General features: G+C 42.1%; 1 long non-coding RNA gene across 3 annotated transcripts in view; it reads left to right on the top strand.

Moving 5' to 3' along the window:
- LOC134318217 (uncharacterized) overlaps positions 1–16,991 on the top strand; it is a 92,162-nt gene extending 75,171 nt beyond the window's left edge. For 2 of the 3 annotated variants that reach the window (XR_010013351.1, XR_010013353.1), the window contains one exon: positions 16,671–16,991. This is a non-coding gene — a long non-coding RNA (uncharacterized LOC134318217). Of the gene's footprint in view, positions 1–11,011; positions 11,102–16,670 lie in introns of all 3 variants that reach the window. The other variant, XR_010013352.1, reaches the window with a different exon arrangement.
- The last annotated feature ends 1,056 nt before the right edge of the window (positions 16,992–18,047 follow it).

Genomic DNA, 18,047 nt, shown 5'->3' with positions numbered 1-18,047 from the left:
TTAAAATATATATAAAAAAGTTAAAAAAATATATAACTTGGTACAGCATAATATAAGCTAAAATTATAAGAAATATGAGTTGTGAAACAATATGGACATATACACATGGTTGAACAGTGCAAACAAAACCAGTATCTTATCACAGTAGAAACAGATAATTATTATTATTATTATTATTGCACAAATAGTATATATTTATGTACAGAATGTAAAGTGATCTGTGCATTACATAGCAGCTTGGGCAGGGCAGGGTTCAAGACAGTTTGGTTTGCTGTTTTCAACAGCTATGGATGTGACTGATTGGCCAAAAGGCAAGAAACACCCCAAACAGGTCACCAGTCCATCACAAGGAAAGCACACATACATACATTGTGTGTGTTACTAGAGACCAAATAGTGTGAAGGCCTCAGAGAAGTGGGGGTTAGTGACAGACAGCACATCACACGGGAGCGCATCTCTTCAGAGTGCAGAGGTGTGTGTGTGGTCAGAGGTCCAGTCAGAGTGCAGGGGTGTATGTGTGTGTGGTCAGGGGTCCAGTCAGAGTGCAGTCTTATTAGACTAGGGAAAAGAGATATCAATTTAAGTTTTTAAGTGGTTTCAAGTTTCATCAGTCTGGAAGGGCAGTTGTAGTCTAGCAGTTAAGGTACTGGACTAGTAATCAAAAGATCGCTGGTTCAAGCCTCAAATCAAGTTCAATTTGGATAAAAGCATCTGCTATGCCAAAAATGTAAATTTGCCATAATAGCAAGATACAAGATACAATTGAGATTTATTTGTGGTCCAAAACAGCAGCCACATTTACATGCTGAATGATAGTCTGTTAATAATCCGACTAATAGCTCAATCAGAATGAAATACGTCCATGTATACACCTCAGTCAGAATGGACTAGCCGAGCCGCTCAGGTGGCGCAGCGATAAAAAACAATAGCACACCAGAGCCGACATTTCAAACTTGTCAGTTTGAAACTCAGCTCTGCCATCCGTCTGGGCTGGGCAGCTACATGAACAAAAATTGGCTGTTGTTCATACAGGGTGGGAGCTGGAGCAGGGTCGCCTGCACAGAGTCGAGAAATAATGCTTTGATCAGGGTGTGGCTCTCCGTACACAAAGCTGATCCACATATGAACACACCTCGTGCAGGTGAAAAGATGCAGCTGGCTACTGAACACGTGTTGGAGGGGGCGTCTGACTGACTCAAGTGATGCTTGCTGTCATGGTAATGTGTACACTAAGTGGTACTCTACACAAGCGTGTCATTTTGGATTGGATTACTTGTAGCGTACATGTAAACATAGATTATAATTATATTATTGAGTACAGTTAATCTATGCATGTAAACATAGCCAATGCTATGCATTCCATTGAAAAAAGCTTTTCTTAACTCATGACATGACTCAAGACATGTTTAGCCACATTGAATCCCAACCTGCTAACACCCCAAAGATGCATTTGTCATGAGTTTTTTTCAGGATTACCACATTGATTGAGGTCATGTTGATTCAGCAGCCACCAGATAAGATCTACCGCATCTGCCTGTATTTTATTTCACCCTCTTTTTCTACACAACCCTGTCCTGTAGTGTACCAGCTGATTTTGTCTGCAAGATGTCAGGGAAAAATCAATAACATACAGTTTTAACATGATTATTTAAATGCAAAGCGCAATGTTTATGAAATGTTTAGTAAACAAGGGCAATGTGATGATTTAAAATAACACTTTTGGCATGAAGTCTTATCCAGTTCAGGCAGTAAATGTGAGAACGAGTTATCACATCCTCTACAGGGAGAGACTTCTGCACATTTAATATGCAATTAAACATTAAAGATAAATATAGTTTGCTTGGGTGGCACAATGGTCTATTATGCTAGCACACCCCCACTGAAATCTGGGTTTGAATCTCAACCATGCTTTCAGCCAGCATGATGTCAACACAAACATGACAATGTTACAGTTGGTAGCCCTAAAGCCAAGCGATGGATTGACACTTTGTCCAGGGTGTTTCTGCCTTGCACCCAGTGTTTCCCTGTGGAACAGGGCCCACAACAACCCTGACTAGTATAAGGCAGTTAATGAAAATGAAATAAACTACTTATATAGCGAAAAATGTGGCACATACAAATATAGGGCGGCACAGTGGCTAAGTGGTTAGCACTGTCGCCTCACAGCAAGAAGGTCCTGGGTTCGATTCCCACTTGGAGCTTTCCGGGTCCTTTCTGTGTGGAGTTTGCATGTTCTCCCCGTGTCTGCGTGGGTGTCCTCCGGCAGCTCCGGTTTCCTCCCACAGTCCAAAGATATGCAGTCAGGTTAATTGGAGATACTAAATTGTCCATGACTGCGTTTGACATTGAACTTGTGAATTGATGAATCTTGTGTAATGAATAACTACCTGTTCTGTCATGAATGTAACCAAAGTGTAAAACATGACTTTAAAATCCTAATAAATAAATACATCTAAAAGTCAAAATCCGCCACAAATGGCACCCAGATGGCGCAGCGGGATATTCGGCTAGCACACCAGTACCGAGTGTCTGAACTCCTTGGTTTGAAACTCGGTGTTGCCACCGGTCGGCTGGGCACCATCTGGCGGGCATAATTGGTAGTGCCTGCAGCAGGTACTATTTGGCCACCGTATCTGCAGGGTGGGGGCCGGACTATGTGTGGGCGGGTGGGTGGGTCTTCATACACTGTGTAAGGACCCTGATTGGCGCAAGAGACGCATGTGCAGAATGCAGGGGCGAGAAGAGGAGAGCTGTACACGTGTCGAAAGAGGCATGTACAGCGACGTGCTCTCATCGGATGCAATCTGGTAGGAAAATGTGGAGAAAATGCATTAAAAAAAAAACGGCCACAACAAATTTATAAAGATAATTTTAAAAATGTATGCTAATCAATCAGTAGCAGGTGTTCATAACTATTTGGGTGCAGAAAAACAGACAAACCAGTCTGAAACATAAGAAAAGAAAACAAAGCTGGCTCTGTAGTTAGTGTCAGAAAGAGGAGGAGGCTTTTGTGCACAGAGCTAATTAATAATGCAAAACACTGCAGTCGAGCGATAGAATTTAACAAATAAACCTTCTGCCTGCTGATGTCATCTCAGAGTGTGTATGCACACGTACACAATGGAGACTTAAGTGGCAGGTAGGCTTGCAGGTTAAGGGTCAGCGCTGCTGTTTTATTACACGACGCACTGAATTAATGCAGCAGAAAATGAATATTTAGTACACTTTTACTACATGTTTTTCAGTGGATGAAGAAATATAAAAACTAAGGTAACATCCCAGTCACTCTCTCAGCTGTTTGTGGTCTGAAATATACCTGTGATTTGTACCTTTTTTACATGACAGAAGTACCATTTATTTATTATTAGTTTTATTTATTGGGATTTTTAATGTCATTTTTAAGATAAGATAAGATAAGATAAGACTTTATTGATCCCCTTAGGGAAATTAACTTGTTACAGCAGAATGAAGACAAGAATACAAGAAATACAACTAAGTAAAAAATATTGCACACATAGTGTGTAGTTATTTACTCTATAAAATATCTAAAAAATAATATATACATTAAAAATATGCAAAATATATTAGGTTATTGCACTTATTGTGAATAGGTTACATATTGCACTTGTTATTACACCCAACATGAAAGATAAGGAATGAGTGATATTATTATATATTATTATTGTTGTAAGCTCTGATGGCTGCGGGAATAAAGGACCTGCGGTAGCGCTCCTTCTTACACAGGGGGTGGAGGAGTCTGGTACTGAAGGAGCTTGTTAGGTCTCCTACAGACTCATGTAGTGGATGTGTGGTGATGTCCAGGATGGATGACAGCTTGGCTATCATCCTCCTTTCTCCCACCTCCTCTACAGGTTCGAGAGGACAGTTCAAGACAGAGCTCGCTTTCTTGATCAGCTTGTTCAGTCTTTTTCTGTCTCTCTCTGATATTGCACCACCCAGCACACCACTCCGTAGAAGATGGCTGATGCTACCACAGTGTCATAAAAGGATCTAAGCAGTGGTCGGCACACTCCAAAAGACCTCAGTCTCCTCAGAAGGTGGAGGCGACTTTGGCCCTTTCTATATAGGGCATCCGAGTTGCTAGACCAGTCCAGTTTATTATTGAGGTGAACACCCAGGTATTTGTACTCCTTCACCATCTCAATGTCCAAACCCTGAATGCTCACAGGTGTGGTGTGATGCGACTTTTTCCTGAAGTCGATCACCAGTTCTTTAGTTTTGCTGGTGTTAATATGAAGCGCATTCAGTTCACACCAGGAAACAAAGTCCTTGACGATACTCCTGTAATCCTGTTCATTCCCGTCAGATAAACATCCAACAATGGCTGTGTCGTCCGAGAATTTTTGCAGGAAACAGTCTTGTGTGTTATGTTGAAAGTCTGAGGTGTATATGGAAAAAAGAAATGAAGAGAGGACAGTCCCTTGCGGTGCCCCTGTACTGCTAACCATTACGTTGGACACACAGTCCTGAAGCCTCACGTACTGTGGTCTGTTGGAGAGGTAATCAATCGTCCACGCAGTGAGGTGACGGTCAACTCCAGCTACCTCCAGCTTCTTTCCAAGTAGTGATGGTTGTAGCGTGTTGAAAGCACTGGAGAAGTCGAAAAACATGACCCTCACAGTGTTCCCAGGGGTGTCGAGGTGTGAGAGGGATCTGTGTAACAGGTGGATGACTGCGTCCTCTACACCAATGCCAGTTGTGTAGGCAAACTGCATGGGGTCCAGCGTTGTGTCCACTATCGGTCGAAGGTGGCTGAGTATAATCCGCTCTAGAGTCTTCATTAGATGTGAAGTAAGGGCCACTGGTCTGAAGTCATTCAGCTCCCTGGGGTGCGCAGTCTTAGGCACTGGAACCACACTTTACACACTTTGGTTACATTCGTGACAGGACAGGTAATTACTGGTTACACAAGATTCATCAGTTCAAGTCTTTAATGTCAAACACAGTCACGGACAATTTTGTATCTCCAATTCACCTCACTTGCACATCTTTGGACTGTGGGAGGAAACCGGAAAACCCAGAGGAAACCCACGCAGACACAGGGAGAACATGCAAACTCCACACAGAAAGGAGCTAGACCGCTCTACCTGGGAATCAAACCCAGGTCCTTCTTGCTGTGAGGCGACAGTGCTACGCACCGAGCCACTGTGCCACCCAATTTTTTCTTTTTAACACTGGTTGTTACTTCTTTTATTTATTTATTTTACACACTCTAGTTTTACACTCTATGGTGCCGGAATGCTTGGTCTGGTCCGGCTTTCTTCTGACATAGGATGTCACCCTTCATTTTAGTTCCTGGGATTAGTTGCCCCTGTTTAAGCCACACTAAGAGAGCGGATTATCCCAGAGGTGGGAACAACCCATTAACCACTTCATGCACAGGAGGTACCAATGGTGGGGTTGGGGTTCTGTCATTCATAGCCAAATCGACAGATTCTGACAGCTCCCTGTGTTCTATTTCCAAGGGCTGGTTTGTCACAGACGGCCAGAGCAGCATGTCATATTGTAATATACTGTTCTCATTTCTGCGCTATCCCTGTTCTATCTACTTTCTCCATCGTGGGCTGCGGTAGTTTTTTTGTCTTTCATTTTTTACTTTTTCTATTGGGTGGCTCAGTGGGTAGCACTGTTACCAAACAGCAAGAAGGGGTTTGATTCCCAGGTGGGACGGTCCGGGTCCTTTCTGTGTGCAGTTTGCATGTTCTTCCCGTGTCTGTGTGGGTTTCCCCCCACAGTCCAAAGACATGCAGTCAAGTTAATTGGAGATACCAAAATTGTCCATGACTGTGTTTGATATTGAACTTGTGAACTGATGAATCTTGTGTAATGAGTAACTACCTGTTCTGTCATGAATCTAACCCAAGTGTGTAAAACAGGACATTAAAATCCTAATATAATACAGTGGTACCTTGTAACTCGACGTCCCCATGTTTCCACAGGACCATGAAACGCATTAACAGGTTTCCCAAACATTCTTATGGGAAAAAATACCTTGAAACCTAACATCTTTTAAACTAAACGCCACTCCCAGAACCAATTAACGTCAAGTTTCAAGGTACCACTGTAATATAATAAACTTTTTCTATTAATTTGGCCACTTCTTTTGTGATTGCCCCCTTTTTGTTGTGGCTTCTTAGATTTTGATTAAATATCTGATCATGGGTTCTGTTTCCATAGGTGCATTCCAGCCCTGTTACATTAAAATGAATTCCAAGGCTGCTCAGGTGGCGCAGCGTTAAAAACACACGCTGGAACCAGAGCTGGGATCTCGAATACATTGTATCGAGTGTCAGCTCTGCCTGCCGGCTTGGCTTAGCAACCACATGAACAATGATTGGCCTGTTCTTCAGATAGGGGTGGGATTAAGCCAGATAGGGTCTGTCTCATTACTAATGCAATTACGACATCTGCTGGCTGATTGATGGAGCCTGCACAGAGATGGGAAAAGAGTGCTGTCAGGGTGTGTCTCTCTGTACACAGTGCTGATCTGCACTGTACTCGTCAAAGTGTAGGTGAAGATGCATACGGCATGCTGCCCACGTGTCGGAGTTAGCGGGTTAGCTTCGTTCTCCTCAGAGCGGGGATCGGCATTGGTGGAGAGGAAGCATGACTCAATCGGGCAATTGGACACGCTAAAAAAAGGGAGAAAAAGGGGAGAAAATGCATAAAAACTAAATATATAAAACAAAAACAACTGTATATTTAGTAGACTGTAAGCATTTTGACAAGAGCTTTCTCCGGTCAGTTCCCGTCTAAGATAAGAAAAGCCATGCTAACGGAGACATCAGCAGCTTGTCACAGGCTTGCCTAAACATAGGCTAAGCTACCAAAGAGTTTTAGACAGTTAAAGCAGATCTAATGACATACACACACCAAAATCTGAGCTGTGGACTGACTGCAAGCTGGCCAACTTTTTTCACTCTGTCAGCCAAGTGTTCCCTAGCCTTACACAAAACTCAACACATTTTCTCTTTCCAACTTTTCTAATGCATTTCTCTCACTGTTTTACTCTCAAGGATCGATTTAGCCCTGGTCACTGACCTGTAAAGACACACGCATGCACACACAGGTTGATTTGCCTGGACTCACCTGTCTATCTCTCTTGGACTCTCCAATAATGCCCCATCTACTTATCTTAATTGTGTGTCAGTGCTTCTGTGTGTGCATCTGTGTATTGCTCTCCTTTCTGACAGTTGTCCTGACAGACCGCTCAGAATTCCCCCTGATGGTGAGATTAAAGGTCTTGAGTTTAATAACATCACCCAGTGGTGCACACACCCATGTGCACACACATACTCAGAGTCCCAGAAAGAGTGCCAGTATGTGACACTTACTCTGATTGCCTCTGTCAGTCAGGCAGGTGATGGGCAGGAAGCTTTGGAGGCACTTCAAATTCAGACTAAGCTTTTTAAATACCCTCTTATCTTACACAAAGCCCAACTCAGCAGGTGACCAAAACTATGTTGACTATCTGTTCTAAGATATTTACACCCATTTCCAGATGAAGTTGGATCGCATTCTGCACACAAAATGTGTTATATATAGTGTCACACAAGCAAAAATGAAGTTAATTGGAGTGCACATGACTTAAATTGCATTTCTCTTTCTCATGCATATGCAAATGAGAGAGGACCGTGCAAAATAAGAGTAAGGTTTTTCAAAGTGTGGCTTATTAATATTTCATTCAATTTGCTCAAGTTGGGCAGTTATCTGCAGCTGGTTTTGCTCATAATTTTTATTCACTTCCCAAAACTGTTCATGTTAATTATAATAGCAGCTAGCTGACAAGTGCAGGATTGAAGAAAACAAGATGAATTTGTCACATAGACAGTTGCACATTGCTCCATTGCACCATCTGAGTACATTCACACCAACACACAACAAGGCGGCCAACATCCACTAGATCATGTGCGCACATAAGTGCATTAGGGCTGCCGCTATTGGTCAACCTAACTGATGACGTAGACGTTAAAAATGCGTTAACGTCAATATTTTAAATTGATGCATCGTTTTAAAAACTATGTTTATAAATGATCCCTTTTAATTTCTACGTTTCCATTCAAATAACCGTTCATATGATTTCCCTCAGCACTACTTGTTGCGTACTACACAGCAGCACTAGCGCAATGTTGCACGTCTATATTGTTTCATTAAGCTTCTTAATCGCGAGATCTTGGAATAGTGTATTTCTTAGCTAGTTCAGTTTAGTGCGCATTCATGTGAGAAGCAACATGCGCAGCGCACTTTTGCTGCGTTGGGCTCGTGATTTTTGCGGTTGCTGCTGTGCTCAAAGCGCGAGAAGCTTCTCATGTGAAGGCGCCGTAACGCTTACCACTTTGTTTACATTGCTTAGAATTTGAAGTGAATGTGTAGGTTAGAATCTGAGCTCATTCTGTCGTTACTGTACGTTGGACTTAATGACACGTGCCCACCTCTAACTATTTTATTTCTGCTATAAGTTTAAGCACATTGCTTTGTGTACGGAATGCCATAAACACATGTTGCACTTTGTTTAATATGGTTAATGTGGTTATGGCTGTGCTTATGCTGAATTAATAAATATAAGCAAAGGCAAGTGTTAGCGTGTGTTGTGCTGTATGAGTGGATAAGACACAGCATCGCTGATGGAGTTTTTAAACACCTCACTGTCACTGCTGGACTGTGAATAGTCCACCAACCAAAAATATATTCAGCCAACAGCACCCCGTGGGCAGCATCCTGTGATCACTGATGAAGGTCTAGAAGATGACCAACTCGATCAGCAGCAATAGATGAGCGATCGTCTCTGACTTTACATCTACAAGGTGGACCAACTAGGTAGGAGTGTCTAATAGAGTGGACAGTGAGTGGACACAGCGCTGCTGTGTCTTATCCACTCATACCAGCACAACACACACTAACACACACCACCATGTCAGTGTCACTGCAGTGCTGAGAATGATCCACCACCTAAATAATACCTGCTCTGTGGGGGTCCTGATCATTGAATAACAGGGAGAAAGCAGGCTAAAAAAAAAGTATGTAGAGAAACAAATGGACTACAGTCAGTAATTGTAGAACAACAAAGTGCTTCTATATGGTAAGTGGAGATAATAAAAAGGACAGTGAGTGTAGAAACAAGGAGGTGGTTTTAATGTTATGGCTGATCAGTGTATACACATGTACAGTACAATGTACAGGGTCGGCCATTTACGACACCCCTGGAGCCGACAGGGTTAGGGGCCTTGCCCAACAGTGGCTGCATGGCAGAGCTGAGATTCAAACTCTCAACCTTTAGATTGATAGCACAAGGCTCTGCAACAGGAACATAAGAAACCTCATTGTGTTAAAACAAGGAAAATTGAGGATGAAGTTATACTTTCATACTGGTTTCACAAATAAAGAAAAACGTAACCTCCTGGCACATCAGCATTATTTTTTTATTAATATGAGAACAATGAACAGCTTTGCAAAAACTGTGTTTATGAAATATAATGACTTAATTGGATTTAAGGAATTCTGTAGCTATGTTTGTATCCAGTAAATAATGTAGAATAAGATGGTGACTTGTATTTGGCAGGCTTTTGTCTTTACAACAAAGCATTTGGAATCAGTTGAGTCAAGCTGCACAAAATCTATTCAGTAACTGGTGAAAATTATGCATGGCTGAGAGTGTAAGATGAAAAGACAGTTTTTACAGCCAATTTCTTATATTCTATGAAATTAATTTAAATTAAATAACATTATGGATACTACACTCACTGTAATAGGACCATTACTGTAATTTAGCTTCTTGATAATACATACGCAACCATTCATATAGCGGCTTAATATTGCTCTGAAAAATTCCACTCGTGAGTTATGACTTAATGGTCAGTGTCTGACAGCCCTGATAGAAAAACTCAATGCAGCAATACGGCTCACAGATCCAATATAGCAGCACCATACACCCACACTCCAGCATCTAGCTCCAAAGGAATCTAACATCACTGTGATAAATGCACAGATAAAAGTTAACTTTTAGAGAGTTGGCAATTAATGTTTAGCAGCAGATTTGAGTAATCATGGCTTTGTTACAAAATCTACTCTCAAAGCGGCTCAGTCACAGTCCTCATGCCTATCAGCTTAGATTTGACATCTGCCATATCAGTGTGTACATTCAGAATAAGTTTTACTCAGAGGCATTAAAGAAGCGTAAGACCTATTATGCCAGCTGACCACCGTCGGTGCCAGGCCATATTAAGGATTTAGTGATGAGTCTTTTAAGGGTAATTGTAATGCCCTTTCCAAATAAATATGATAACGTTTTCGAGTGGCTGGTGCTCGGGTTGCTTATGGGCCTAACAAGCTAGCCCACCACTGCTGAGATTTTGAGCTCTTGGGTTTGAATCTCGCTGTGCTATCAGCTGGCCGGGCGCCTTCACAGACATGATTGGCTGAAGGAGGGCAGACTGAGGGGATTCCTCATTGCTGCTACATTCGTGGCAGGAGACGGGGGATAATGGAGATCAGTGCATTACATTCCATATGTGATTCCCTTGTGTGAACCCACCTTGTGCAGGTGAAAAGAAGCGGTATTACACACTTGTCAGAGGGGCTTGTGTTAGATACAGCCCTCCACGGTCAGGGTAGGGTTCAGGGTAATTACAGCTAGATAGAAATAAAAAGGTAAAATGTATAAATAGAATAAACTTGGAGAGTAGCACTCACTAGAATGACTATAATGATTATCGTAATGATTTAACAGTGGAAGTGTCTAATTTCCCTTATCCATTATGTGTTCCTTGTGTGTGTTCCTTTTATTATTTCTCGTTATGTATCTCGCCTCTATTTATGGTAATGAGAATATGTGAGCTTAATTAGCACGACGTGAATCTTTTCAGCTCCCAGGTATACTTCCTCACTATTATCAATGTGTTATCAACTATTCACCAAGTTAAATGGCCTGATTTGGCTAAATAGTTCTGCTTTATAATTAAGATCTCTCATAATTTCTTTTTGTTCTCTGCAGGAATGGTTTCTGCACCCAGTACACCACTCCTGAGGAAAAAAGCACTATATTACTCTATATCACTCTGTGTGTAAATGACTGCTGCAAACAGTTAAGTGTGTTATTAAAGAAATACAACGCGTTAAGAGGATTAACTGTTTCTGACAGTTGTCTCCTATAATGTTGTCATTCCTTACAGAGAGCAAATAGTGAATGAAAAATAAGTCTAACACTGGTGATGTACCCTAGGGTTTTTTAGCTTTTTAAACTGATTTAGCTCATCATCTAAATGTGAATGCTGCTTTTTTGGATATTGGAATTGTTCTAAGTACAGATTCTAGACATCAAATTCGGAGGCAGATACTTTTTAAACTCAGTAAATAGCACAAAACCATAATAGATCAGGCAATCAGCTACTTAAGAGTCAAGATCCAGATTCAAGATCTGTTTACGGTCATTCAGCTATACACCCAAAGAGTACAGCAGAAGGAAATTACGTTGCGTATAGCTTACTAAATTAAAACACAGGAGCTAGAAAGAACACAAAGAACTAAATAATAATATAAGTTAATAAAAGAACTATAAATATAAACTGACCAGAAATAACATTATAACCACTGACAGGTGAAGTGAATAACACTGATTATCTCTGTATCACGGCACCTGTTAGTGGGTGGGATATATTAGGCAGCAAGTAAACATTTTATCCTCAAAGTTGATGTGTTAGAAGCAGAAAAAGTGTAAGGATTTGAGCCAGTTTGATAAGGGCCAAATTGAGATGGCTAGATGACTGGGTCAAGAGCATCTCCAAAACTTGCTCTTTTGGGGTGTTCCCGGTCTGCAGTGGTCAGTATCTATCAAAAGTTATCCAAGGAAGGCATCGGAACTGGGCCACAGAGCAATGGAAGAAGGTGGTCTGGTCTGATGAATCACGTTTTCTTTTACATCACATGAATGCGTGTGTGTCACTTACCTGGGGAACACATGGCACCAGGATGCACTATGAAAAGAAGGCAAGCTAGCAGAGGCAGTGTGATGCTTTGGGTAATGTTCTGCTGGGAAACCTTGGGTCCTGCCATCCATTTGGATGTCACTTTGACACGTACCATCTACCTAAGCATTGTTGCAGATCATGTACATCCTTTCATGGAAACGGTATTCCCTGATGGCTGTGGCCTATATAATGCACCCTGCCACAAAACAAAAATGGTTCAGGAATGGTTTGAGGAGCACAACCCTGAGTTTGAGGTGTTGACTTAGCCTTCAAATTTCCCAGATCTCAAACCAATCGTGCATCTGTGGGATGTGCTGGACAAACAAGTCCTATCCATGGAGGCCCCACCTCGCAACTTACAGGAGTTAAAGGATCTGCTGCTAACATCTTGATGCCAGATACCACAGCACACATTCAGAGGTCTAGTGGAGACCATGCCTCCACTGGTCAGGGCTGTTTTGGCAGCAAAAGGGGGACCAACACAATATTAGGAAGGTGGTCATAATGTTATGATCGGTGTAAATCGAAGTATTTAGGCACCTTAGTATTAATCTGTACAGAATTCATTTTTGTTCAAGATATTGCATATTAATTTAATTATAAAACTGTAGAATTCATCTCAAACTTAATCCCAGCAAGACAGAGATGTTGCTCATTCCCGGAGATCAGTCTCCAACCCAGGACCTAGTCATTTCTCTTGATGACTCCCAGATCAGACCATCTGATAAGGTACGAAGCCTTGGTGTTGTCCTGGATAACCAGCTGACCTTCTCTCCTTATATAGCCAACATGACAAGATCGTGCCGTTTCCTCCTGTACAACATCAGGAAGATTCGGCCATTTCTCTCCAGGGAAGCTACCCAGATTCTGGTCCAATCACTTGTAATCTCACGGTTGGACTACTGCAACTCCCTCCTGGCAGGAGCTCCCATGTCCACTATTAAACCCTTGCAGCTCATTCAAAATGCAGCTGCCCGTCTGGTTTTTAACCAGCCCAAACACTGCCACATCACCCCACTGCTGCGTTCTCTTCACTGGCTTCCTGTAGCTGCACGCATTCAGTTTAAAACACTGATGCTCGCCTACAAAGCCAAAAATGGACCAGCCCCAAGCTACCTTCGTGGTCTAATCAAACCCCGCTCTGTACCACGCAACCTCAGAGCCTCTAGTCTCGCTCGACTTGAGCCTCCACCCAGGACTAAAGGAAGACAAGCATCAAGGCTCTTCTCTGTTCTAGCACCAGTGGTGGTGGAATGAACTTCCTCTGTCTGTCCGAACATCTGAGTCTCTTGCTGTCTTTAAAAAAATGATTAAAAACCCACCTGTTTACTAAGCACTTAAGCTGACTTGTACTTATTTACTAACATTTTTTTTCCATTTCCAAAAAAAAAAAAAAATAAAATAAAAAAATACACTTTGGTTCTAACAGGTTTCAGCAGATTTGTGTTCTTCGACTGTTGTTTACTTAAATTGAGAAATGAAATGTTCACTATGGAAGCACTTCTGTAAGTCGCTCTAGATAAGAGCGTCTGCTAAATGCAGAAAATGTAAATGTAAATTCAAGTTATCTCAGATATTACACATGGATATTAATAGAATTGAATTTATTTCAGGTATTACACACAGGTATTGTCTTTCTTGACATCTGAGGATTTGTTAAGGTGTGGTAACCTTTGCCTAAATAAGTTGGGGCTTGTCTTTGCAATGTTTTGTCTACTGGCTTTCTGTAGCTGTCCTCACCTGTAGCTGTTTTAAAATAATTGTCTACAAAGGCGTGGTATATTGCGATGGACATTTTTGATGGGTTAAAACCTAGTTTTTATACCAAATGCACACAACATAAGCTACGTGAACTGCCCTAAACACTTCATGCATCATATCGCTATTTTGTTACCACTGACAATAACCCAGCTCAGGTTAGGAATACAGGCTGAGTGACATGTGGTTCTAAACCACCGTATTTGACCTCCTGCTGACAATGGGTGATGTAATTGTAATGACTAAGTGTGGGTTTGTTAGTGGAAGGGTGTGGGTGTAAGTTGACCTTTTTCAATGCAGCCATTGTGGCGCCATGGCCAGACTGCCATCATCTCTAATTCTGTCCAAAGTTTAAAGTGACATTCGTCTAAAAGTCTCCAACCTTGAATCCACTCAGAAGAAAAAAACACAAAAAAGTGAAAAGTAAGAGCGGCTGTAGACGTGGATGTGGACCCAAATGCTAAAGTCTGTAATGGCTCAGTGTCACTGCCACATAATGTCTCATCAATGGTCAAGCTTCCCTTCAGCAGGCTTCTAAGTTCGTGGACTGGTAAATAGGTGCTTTGGCCTAGAGGGAAAGCAAAAGTAAAGCTGATGGAATACTTTAAATGATGTGAGAATTTGAAAAGCAGGACAGCAGACAGTTTGGGGATATACTATAAAAGAAAGAAATGTGTGATCTTTAAAGTAAATCCACAACACTATGGGTAAAGGAGGTGAGTAAACGAGGCTGTGAGTCACCTCATTAAAGCTAATAATAAATAACATAATGAATTTGTATTCTAGATCCTGAACCCTGCAACTAGTCATGGGTAAACATTACATCATTTAGTAAATGTGTGTTCTAATACTAGTCCAACTAGTCTAAAACTAGTCCCCATCCATAGACATTCAGACATAAGTGTAAGTAGTTCACTGGTCTTTTAGGCATGCAACTAACACAACTGGTCATGTCTGATGTAATGTAGGCCACATTAAAAAACCACTGGTGTGTTGTAGGATTCCCTTAAGTCATGGACACCCAATTGCTCCTTGACATCCCCCACAAGCAAAGGACCTGATAATCAAATGTACCGGCTTTCTCATGAGGTGATGCAAGCAGCCATGCAAAATACGAGGGTTCTTCAAAAAGTTTCCACACTTTTTTAACTTATTAAAAATTGCAATCAGTTTTCTACATAGTCACCTTCCAATTCATGTTTCCCAGTGTCATACCAACTTTTTAATGCCATCAGAAAATATTGCTTTTCGTTGAGCGCGAAGCCACTGATGCAATGCTGCTTTCACATCATCATCACATGAAAATCTTCTTCCCCTTAAAGCTTCATTGAACAGTCCAAAAAGGTGTAAATCAGATGGAGCTTAATCCGGACTATAAACTGTCTCACTCTCTCAGACAGGACCAATAACTACTCCTCTCACCCTCACCATTTTCATTGAAAATATAAAAGTGCAGAAACTTTTTGAAGATCCCTTGTAATAGGACCAGCTATGGTTTTAGGAATGGTTGCATGAGACACTAACAAAGTTTTTCAGTTGTGAGGTGGTAGCATAGTTTATGTTCAGTCGTGTAGCACAGTGGTCCCCAACCACCGGGCCGTGGACCGGTACCGGTCCGTGGGTCATTTATTACCGGGCCGCACAGAAAGAATAAATAATTAGAGATCGCTACATCAGCAATGTAAGCACTACTTTTTCTACAGGTGTTATTGTCTCCAATCACCCATAGGTGAGAACAGCCTCTCGTTGCAGCAAAAAAAGCTCATTTGTGAGTAGTACAGTTATTCTATTTTAAATCCCCCCGCCCCTGCCGGTGCGTGTAATTATATCTTATATGAAACCGGTCCGTGGTGGAAAAAAAGGTTGGGTACCGCTGGTGTAGCATGTAAGACACCAGGTAAAACGCCCTAGACCTGAACCCCATTAAACCACTCTGGGATAGATTTGAATGTTAATGTGAATCAGGGCTTCTAAGCAAAGGAGTGCTCAAAATTGTGCTCTTCAACTTTGTAGCTACTAAAGGTGGGCAGACTCCATGTACAGTCTATCATAAGGATTATGATTTACACAATATGGCCAAAAGTGTATAGACACCCTTTATAATTGACTTCAGGTGTTTCAGCCACAATAAGTGTATGCTTAAAGTGTTTTAACTGTTAAAATCATTGAAATCCCAAGACTGGCAGACATACATGCTTCTTTTAGGTGTATTTTATCTTATGACTTCAACTGTATATTTTACTTCACTAGATGTTTGATGCTGTTGGGATAGCCATTATGATTGGGCCAGTGATATTCAGCATAATCCACACTAGATGTTATGTTTAAGTGTTTAGTGTGGTGGCACTGTGGCATAGTGGGTGGTGCTGTTGCCTCACAGCAAGAGGGACCCAGTTCTGATTCTCCGGCCGGGCGGGCAGGGTCTTTTATGTGAGAAGTTAACATGTTATCCCTGTGTCCACATGTGTTTTTTTTTTATCTGGTTTCTCTCTGGCGCTCTAGTTTCCTTACACAAGTCCAAAGACATACAGTCAGGCCAACTGGAGCTACTAAAAATGCAGCTCCATTTTTGGGGGGGCACTCCCCCAGTGGCTTTTAGCCACTGGTGGGGACGGGACCGCCGGCTGGAGACCTCAGGAGAGGTCTCCTTAAGAAGGGGGTACTGTTAGGCTCTGTGGCATCAGGGGAATGTACCATCTCTCCCTGATGCCACAGGCCTTACAGAGCAGAAACGAGCTGTGCCTTTTATTACCTGGCCAGCTCGTTAGGGCGAAGTGGCTACACCTGTGCCTTCCCTTATTTAAGGGATAGGTGCAGAGCTGTAGCCGTCGCACCTTCTGCTCATGTTGGCTGTTTCTTTTTTCTTTCTTTGAGTTTGTTTGACACTGCGGTGTCCTTTTATGTTTATTGTTTTTTTTTTATCTTTAGGTTGTGCCGCCGCAATGTGCCGCCGCCGCCGTGCCGCTGCCGCCGGGCCACCGCTAGTGGGCGCCACCACGCCGCCGCCGCCGCGAAAGCTGACGCCACAGTGCCGCAGCTGTCGTGCCGCCGCCGCCGCCGGGAGGCAAGAGTCCTGGGTTCGCGCCTCGCGCTTCCCCTTTTCTTTTGTTTGCTTTTTTTTGTTCCTTTTCAGCCCCCGACGTCCGGCTGCCTTCGGGATTCCCCGAAGTGTTTTTTGTTATTGTTATTCCTTTTATTTTATGTATATTATGTTTATGATTTTGTAAATAAAACCCTTTTTTAGTTAAACCTCCGCATCCTTGGGTCCTTCCTCCCACATCATAACCGAATGAACGAATGAATTAATTATTTAATTATTAAATAAAAGTGTCTGCTTTATGATCAATGTGTCATGCACCTTGGAAAACCCGGGTCTTTTTTTAGCATTGATCAGCACAGAGAAATGCACATGCAGTTTTTTACATCAGTCTTCTTTACATGAGCTCACTAGCACACTTCCGTCTGTCCAGAACATCAGCAAGTAAAAGGTACTAACTAGGACAAAAATAGGTACTCCTTCAGTTATTTTCCAGATACAGAATACAGACTGATTACACAGAATGAAGTAGTCATCATCTCTGTGGACTCATAAAGCTGGTGGGTAGAGGGAGTCAGGGGTTTCATTAGTGAGCTGATTAACTGAAATGCTTCCCCAGGTTCCTATAGATTATTATAAGGGAGGCAATTAGAGTGAACCTGAAGAACAAATTCACTACACCAAGAGAGAGAGAAAGAGAGAGGGTGACCTTAAATTCAATTTGGGATCAAATTATGCTTTAACTATATTAAGAAATGTAAGTGGGGATAAAATTACACTAATGAAATTGATGTATACAGGAAACAGGTTGTACATACTATTGATAATTAATAAACAAATGTAATCTTTCAGTGTGAACTTAAGACTGCTGAGTAAGGCTGCCTTTGGCCAGTGCTAATTATAATGTACTGTCTATTATTAATTTGGCAAAGGATCTACATGTAGCTGCTCAGGTGGCGCAGCGGTAAAGTACGCTAGCTCACCAGAGTTGGGGTTTCGAATACATCGTATCGAATCTCAGCTCTGCCTTTCCGACTAGGCTGGGCGGCTGCATGAACAACGATTGGCTGTTGTTCAGGGTTAGAGGGTAAGAAAGTCGGATCATAGGTCCTCATAACTGGTGCGACTACGGCCCCCTGCTGGCTGACTGATGGCGCCTGCACAGGGCTGAGGAATAATGCTGATGGGGGTGTGGCCCTCCGTACACAGTGCCCATCAAGTGTAAGAACTCGACTCGTGCAGGTGAAAAATGCAGTCTGTACTGACTG

This window comes from Trichomycterus rosablanca, chromosome 7 (assembly GCF_030014385.1).
Source record: "Trichomycterus rosablanca isolate fTriRos1 chromosome 7, fTriRos1.hap1, whole genome shotgun sequence".
Lineage (NCBI taxonomy): Eukaryota > Metazoa > Chordata > Actinopteri > Siluriformes > Trichomycteridae > Trichomycterus > Trichomycterus rosablanca.
This window is presented reverse-complemented; position numbering and strand designations above follow the sequence as displayed.